This window comes from Vicugna pacos, chromosome 5 (assembly GCF_048564905.1).
Source record: "Vicugna pacos chromosome 5, VicPac4, whole genome shotgun sequence".
NCBI lineage: Eukaryota > Metazoa > Chordata > Mammalia > Artiodactyla > Camelidae > Vicugna > Vicugna pacos.
Window position 1 is genome coordinate 13,408,882 of NC_132991.1, and position 7,154 is coordinate 13,416,035.

General features: G+C 47.1%; 1 long non-coding RNA gene across 1 annotated transcript in view; it reads right to left on the reverse strand.

Annotated features, from left to right (window-relative positions):
* Nucleotides 1-727, reverse strand: part of LOC140696339 (uncharacterized) — a 34,256-nt gene extending 33,529 nt beyond the window's left edge. The window contains exon 1 of the long non-coding RNA XR_012072519.1: nucleotides 517-727. This is a non-coding gene — a long non-coding RNA (uncharacterized lncRNA). The remainder of the gene's footprint in view (nucleotides 1-516) is intronic.
* Nucleotides 728-7,154: the final 6,427 nt, after the last annotated feature.

Consider the following 7,154-nt stretch of genomic DNA (forward strand, 5'->3'; position numbering starts at 1 on the left):
CAGCACGTGGTAAGTTAGAAAGTTAAGATGGAAAAGGCATTAAATTTAAACGATAAGGTATTTTGAGGGAGAGACACACATTCGCCTAACTTTCATCACAGTATATTGTTATAATTGTCGTATGTTATTAGTTACTGTCGTCAATCTCTTACTGTGCCTAGTTAATAAAGTAAGCTTTATCATAGGTGTGTACATATAGTACCTGTGTACCAAGCATAGGATGTTACCGAGTTCGGTACTGTCCATGGTTTCGGGCATCCACTGGGGGTCTTGGAACGATCCCCCGCGGAGAAGGATGGACGACAGGAAATCAAGCAGCCCTTCCTTGTCTATTCTCTTCCTCCCTGAACTGTAGTTCTGCTTCTCTGCATCATGGACATTCATCTCTGAGTTGTATCTCAGGAAATCTAGTCATCCCTGGATTCAAAAGCCTTTTGCTTGTCGGGTCCAACCCTCCCCGGACAGATTCACACACGGTGATTACTCCCTTTGTGGGGGTCCTCCCCTCCAGCTCACCATGGCCCCTTCCTCTGAGACTCCGCACCCCTAACGAAGGTGGGGGTTCTGGCATGCTTGTCACTGAGACCCCGGCCACAGCTGGTTGGGCTGGGATGGCCATCTCACTGCAGCTGGGCAGCCAGATTCTCGCTCTTCCAGAATTGGGAATTTGGAAATGGCGTTCAGAACCTGTGAACTTGCGCAGCCAGGGCCGCCGAGAGGCCGCCCCCCGTGCGCAGGAGAGAAACCATGGCTGGCCGGCCACAGGCAGACACCAGCCCTGGCAGGGCCAGCTGCAGAGACCCTCCTGCCGGTGTTCCAGAGCATTCCGTGTTCCGGAGCATTCCATGTCCCGGGCAGCATGCTGCCCTCGGACGTCATGAGCCTCACTGTGTCTAACAGTGAATCCCCCTGTTCCTCCCAGAGTAGGCTGTGGTTGCTTACGCAAACTTAATCAAGACACACTCCCATGATGAAGATCTGTCAGTAGATCCTGAAGCCTGAGCTGCCTGACCTCAGGGAGTCAGAGGACCTTACAGAAAAAAAGAAAAAAATCACTTCTAATCGAAAAAATTCCAAGACTCTATACTCTATATAATATATAATATCTGTGGTCAACAGTGAGAGAAACCAACCTGCCTGGGCCTGTCTGGAGGTTCTAGCAAGGGAGGTGGCTACACACCTGCTCAACTGAGGAGCAGATTTTCTCCAAACATCTTCCACAATGCAAAGGTTTGGGGAAGAAGTGCACAGGATAAAGGAAGGAGTTTTTTGTACACTAGACCAAATAACAGTCAGGCCCCAGTGGGTGGCAGGGGAGGCCACCAGAGGCTTCCCCAATGTTCCCCAGGTTCCTCAGGAAGCCTCTCTGCAGTCCAGTGGGCAGGCTGTGGTGCGGGGGTGGGGGAGACGAAGCAGGGGTGGGTGGAGGGAGAACTGAGCTGTGAAGATGTCCCAGCCTTTCTGCCCGCACATCTGTCAGTCACTGGGTATGGGGCACCTGGCAAAGGCAGGACTGGGGACAAGGAGGCTCTCTACAACCAAAGGCTGTCTGCTGACAGGCCTCCCAGGAGCGGGACAACAGGTCCCTGCCTCAGGGCACCCCCCATATGTGAAAGCCAGCTGATCTAACCCTAATGTGGTTATGGTGTTTATTCCCTTGTTAAGGTCTCATTCCCACTAGGAGATGGCATCTTTCTCATTCTGTTCTTTCTTACTCTTGTTCAGTAAGAAATTGACACAGGCATTAACCTAAAGTAACTTAAACCATCCCCCAAAGACCAGGTCTTATGTGTAAGAAACACCAGGGAAACCATCAACATTTGTCCCATTTCTACTTTTGCTCCTTTGCCCCTTCTCTATACTGTACTATTTCTACTCTTTCTTTTTTGTTTTGTTTTGTTTTGTTTTGTTTTCTACCCTCTCTCTATTACCTCCTTCTGCAGACAGTTTTGTTTTCTAAGAGGATAAGCAACAAGCAGGCTGATCCATACTGTGGATTGAATGATAGCTAACTAATCATTCCTGTCCAGTGCAATCTTCTCTGTTCCTGCCGTGGTCCAGATGTTCATTTCAGCTGTCTCTAGACAATCTGTTACTTGATCTCCTGTCTTCATTTCTTCTCTAGTCCACCATGACCACTGAAGCCACACGATTCAACCTTAATATCACTTTTGTCACCTCCCTCCCTGTTCAGTGTCTCCTCAATCCCTTACATGCCAAGTCCCTGGACAAGGAGCACTGGACCAGGAGTCAAGAGACCTAAGGGGCCGTGTAGCTCAGAAATGAAGAGCACGTGCTTTGGAGCCCAACTGCCTGGGGTGAACCTCAGTTGCACCACTTACTGGCTGACGTTGGGCAAGGTACTTGCACTCTTCTGCCTCAGTCTTTCCCTCTGTGAAATGAAGGTAAAAACAACATAACCAGCTGCAAGTATCAGATGAGATAATACACCTAAAGCACTTAGAACAGTGGCTGGCACACAGCGCGTGCTCTATAATCTTAGCTGTTCGTAGCACTGTTAGTACTGTTATTGCCACTCTCATTCATTAGTTAGTACTATTATCTGTTGTATTATTAGTGCTGGCAGTAGGAGTACTGTTAATCACTGAGCACCAGATAACTGAATGACCTTGACCTTGAACAAACCACTTCATCTTGCACCTTTAAATCGGGGGGGATGCCACATTTCCCTTCCAGCCTCCCAATTTTTTTTATTGATGTATATAGTCAGTTTACAATGTTGTGTCAATTTCTGAATTCCTTTTCATGTTCTTTTTCATTATAGTTACTACAAGACACTAAATATAGCTCCCTGTGCTCTACAGTAGGACCTTGCTGTTTATCTACTCTACATATAATAATATCTACAAATCTCAAACCCCAATTTATCCCTCCCCACCCCCTTTCCCCACTGGTAACCATAAGTTTGTTTTCTATGTCTGTGAGTTTGTTTCTGTTTTGTAAATAAGTTCATTTGTGTCATTTCAGCCCCAGAATTTTGTTTCTTTCATCCTCTTCATGTCATTCAAGACCTACCCGTCAACAGACATTACCACGTCATTGTATGGTAACTGCAATCTTCCGCTCACTCTTACAGAAGCCTCCCTTCCTCCTTCTGCCCAGGCTAGAACTGTCCCTGCGCCCCTCCGAGTGCTGTCAGTCTTACTAGTCAGAGAACAGGATGTGGTCTCTCTGATCTGTGTATGTGCCTACAGAGCTCCTTCTACACAGGCGTTCAGGAAGTGTTTATTGACCAAACTGATGCCGAGCACTGAATGTCTGGGGCCATTTTCTAGCTGTTTGTCTTCCCTGCCTCTCCTCCTCTGGAATCCCTTCCCTCTCAGAGGGCCTGGAAATGCTCTGTCTTTTTCAATTGCCTGTTTAATTTGCCACCATCTGTCACAGAATGAGTTCCCAGAGGCCTGGAGCACATCTTCCAGGGGCTTAGCGCTGGGGCCTATCCAACTCCAGGCAGAGGGAGTTTACATCCAAGAAACAACCAGGACCCATGGAGGGGGGGAGGGAGGAGGAGGGAGGAAGCTGCACAGACACACTGTTACATTCCCCGGTTTCTGAACGCTCCCCACTCTGTGTGCACTGGTAGAATTTTAGGAATTGATTTCTAAACATTTAGAAAAATTAGTGTCCTTGAGTACAGCCATCTTCCAGAAAGAGAGCCTCCTAGATATTTTGTTTATTCTGCAAGGGTCCTAGACTTAGGAAAGCTTCCCATCCACTACGCCACAGGAGACCAGTAGGCTTCACAGATGCCAGCACGACCATGATGGAGAGGAGGGTAGGGCTCCTTCCCAAGGTTGAGAGCGTCCTTGGGAAGGCAGGGGTGCCAAACAGTGACTGAGACTGAACTTCCTATCAGCCCAGCAGAATGAAACTGGAAACTCAACCTGAAGAACATAGAAAACTGGGTGTTTCTTGTACACTAGACCTGATGGACAGGGGGTCATACCTCCTACAAATGTAAAGAACTCTAATTTTTCTCTCAATCAATTCTTCCCATCCACTCAGAGAAATTAATCTTTTTAAAGTCACAGTTGGGGTCATGTCTTTTTCTGGCAAAAGTCTTCAATGACTCCGTATTCCTTAGAGAAAACGAAAGCCTATAGCCTTCAGCCTGAATTCAAGGGCGTCCTCGATCTGTCTGCCCCCCAGACCCACCAGCCACGACTAAGGAGGGAGTGGGAGCGCTGTGTGAGAAAACCATGCACACCACTCAGAGGAATTAAGTTTTAAATGCTTGTTGCCCTGTTGCTAGGAAGTCCCACTCTTCAAGACCATGGTTGCTCTGCATACCATTTGGCCAATGTTCAGAGGATGTGAACAAATCTTAATACTTACCTAACCCAAATACAATTTCAAGTGTAAATCCCTCAAACACTGGGATCTGTTCCAGTCACACTTCCCATAAGAGCCACACACAATTATACACGTGTGAGTCTGGGGGACTGCATGAGACAAGCCCAGGCTCTGGGAAGAGACAGACTGGGTTTGAGTCCCTGCTCTGGTCTGAGTGGAGCAGACACTACTGGCTGAGTATCCGACACTCCAACCTGCACAACCACCCCCCTTCCAGGCAGCCAGCGTGTCTCAGTAAGACACACTCTGCCACTTACTCTCACTAAGCCGGTCACTGAAATCCGCTCAACGTAGCACAGACACGCGCTGTAATTCTGACCATGGAGACACAAGGAGACCTCTTCTGGGAGGCGTGTGGGAAACTGCCCTTTCTCTTAAAAAAGACCACCCAGGAAGAGATGTCTCTTCTGCCGCTGGACTTGATTACGCCTGGGTCTGAGCCTGAAGCAGCAACCCCCCACTGTCAACCATGGGAAGAGATGTCCCGAACACAGAGCCGCCATGCTGAGAATCGCACAGGAGAAAGATGGGGATAACTGGGTCCGCCTTACACAATTTTCTTCTGGAGAATGTGGCTTTTCTCTCTCCTTCCCATGGAGAAAGGGAAGTGTTCAGTTTGTCCCCAAACTCTCACCTTAAGAGAATGTTTCCTGATGTTTGGAGATACCTGCATCTCATCCTCCAGCTGGAGATCTGGCCGGCCTTGTCGTTGGGGACAGGGATGGTGCGTGAGGTGGGGTCCACAGCTCATCGGGGCCCTCACAGCAGGAGGAGCCTTTTAAGAACTGTGCACATGATGCCTCCAGGCACCAGCCTAGGCTGTCTGCACAGTCAGCAAGGCCTACTGTTGCCCGTCTGACCATCATGCATCTATAGGATTGGAAACTTGGTTGGCAGCAACTCTTCCAGGAGAGGACAGCAAACTCCCCAAGCTCCCACCCCTGGTGGAGCAGGTGCAGGAGAAGAGGGTGAGAGGAGAGAGGTCAGACCCCGGACATCTTAGCCTCAAGTTCCTGGAGTAGCCCCAGCCAAGTTGAGCTCTGGTGAAGGACAGGGGCTTTGAGATGACTTGCGACTGCAACTTTAATAACCTGATTAGATCACAAAACAGTGGATCTCCATGAGGGTAATAGCACACACTGGGATGGCTCCCTCCTGGTTCCTCCACGTGCATTGTTTGGGGGAAAATAAGACTGTTTCAGGTGTACATCACTGAAGTGATCTCACTTCATCGGACCAGTTAGTGAGCCCGGAGGAATGTGGGGACAGGAACACAGGTAAGTCCCCTTGCCACTAGCTCAAAATCTAAGGTACTGACATTCACTAGGGACCACACACTAGATAAAAGAGCTTTCAAGACTGCCTGTCAAGCAAGCATGAACTGAGGGGCACCACCGTGAGGGAAGAGCATGGGTTTACTCAGAACGCGGGCTTTTACCAAATCCTTTCTAGTTACTCAACAGGCTTTCTCTATCACTTCCTACTTCTGCTGGTTTTATGAATCCCTGCATTTACCTAAGTTTCAAGGAAAAGTGTTACTTGAGGCGTTAGTAGATCAGTGACACAGATCCACCCACAGCCACTGAATGCCAGGTTTCTGCTTCTCCACCCTCCTGTACGTAAATGGCAAAGCCCACTCAGAAGACAACTTAGTAAATCGAGGCTGCTTTTCTGATGCTGCTGTATTCAGATCTATTAATGTCGTCTATGGTTTTCCTGAGCTGTTTTTAATGAATGGTTTATGCCAACCAAAGTGATGGATGAACAAAAGTAAATCCGCAAAGGTTTGAAAAATAAATCAGGTTGGAGTGAGGAATTGTGCGTTTACTTCTGCACATGTTCAGCTGCAAATGACATTCTATATTTCTTCAGAGTGCAATCTGACAGCGTATCACCTCTTTGAGTTCCTGTGCAACTATTTTATCCCTAACGATACTACTAACAGGGGGCTTATTTGCACTTACTGCACATTATGACAAAGACATCTCTCCGTTGACATTTAGGGGACTGCAGACAGACGGAGCTATAAAAAACTTCAAGTGGAGCACAGCGCCTCACTGCCGGGGTAGTGTGTACTTTATTAGACAGAGGTAGAATTGTGAGGAACAGGACATGACAATCAGGTTTCAAGCTTGGGGAAAGTCTCAAGGAAACAGGTAAGATGTGAAGCATCTTTGATTCAACGTGGGAAGTGTTTATGGAACATCTACTGTATGCACAATGCTGGTCAAGACACTGAAAAAAAAAGCGGATGGAATTTTAAGCAGACTCTACCCTCCAGGAAGAGATATTACCTTGTGAAAGAAAAGTTATCCACACAAAACCTATACCCAAAACATATTACATACATATATGTAATGTATATATTATGTAACTACATTACACGCATGTATATTTAATGCTAAACTGAAAACTGTCAAAGTGGAAAAAATCAATTCAGTTTACTTGGCCTCATATTGTAGTATCAAACTGTTAAAAAATGACATCTAATAAATTATGCACTGCCTTCTTGAAGCATTCCTGAATACTCAGTTAAAACCACTTTTTCTTTCCTTGTGTTTTACACTTCGAATGGACTTCCGTCCTAGCCCAATCAGCCTAAGACTGCCAGGAGCAAACCAGTAGTCTAACAAAATCAAGTTTACTGACCCATGACTATGAAATTACGCACATGAACTGCACATGGAGGAAATGTGGAAATGACAAATTTGGGGGGAAGGGTAAATTTAAATAAATCAACATTGTGATAGGCTCAGAGCAAGGCAGGGCTCTGTGCAAAG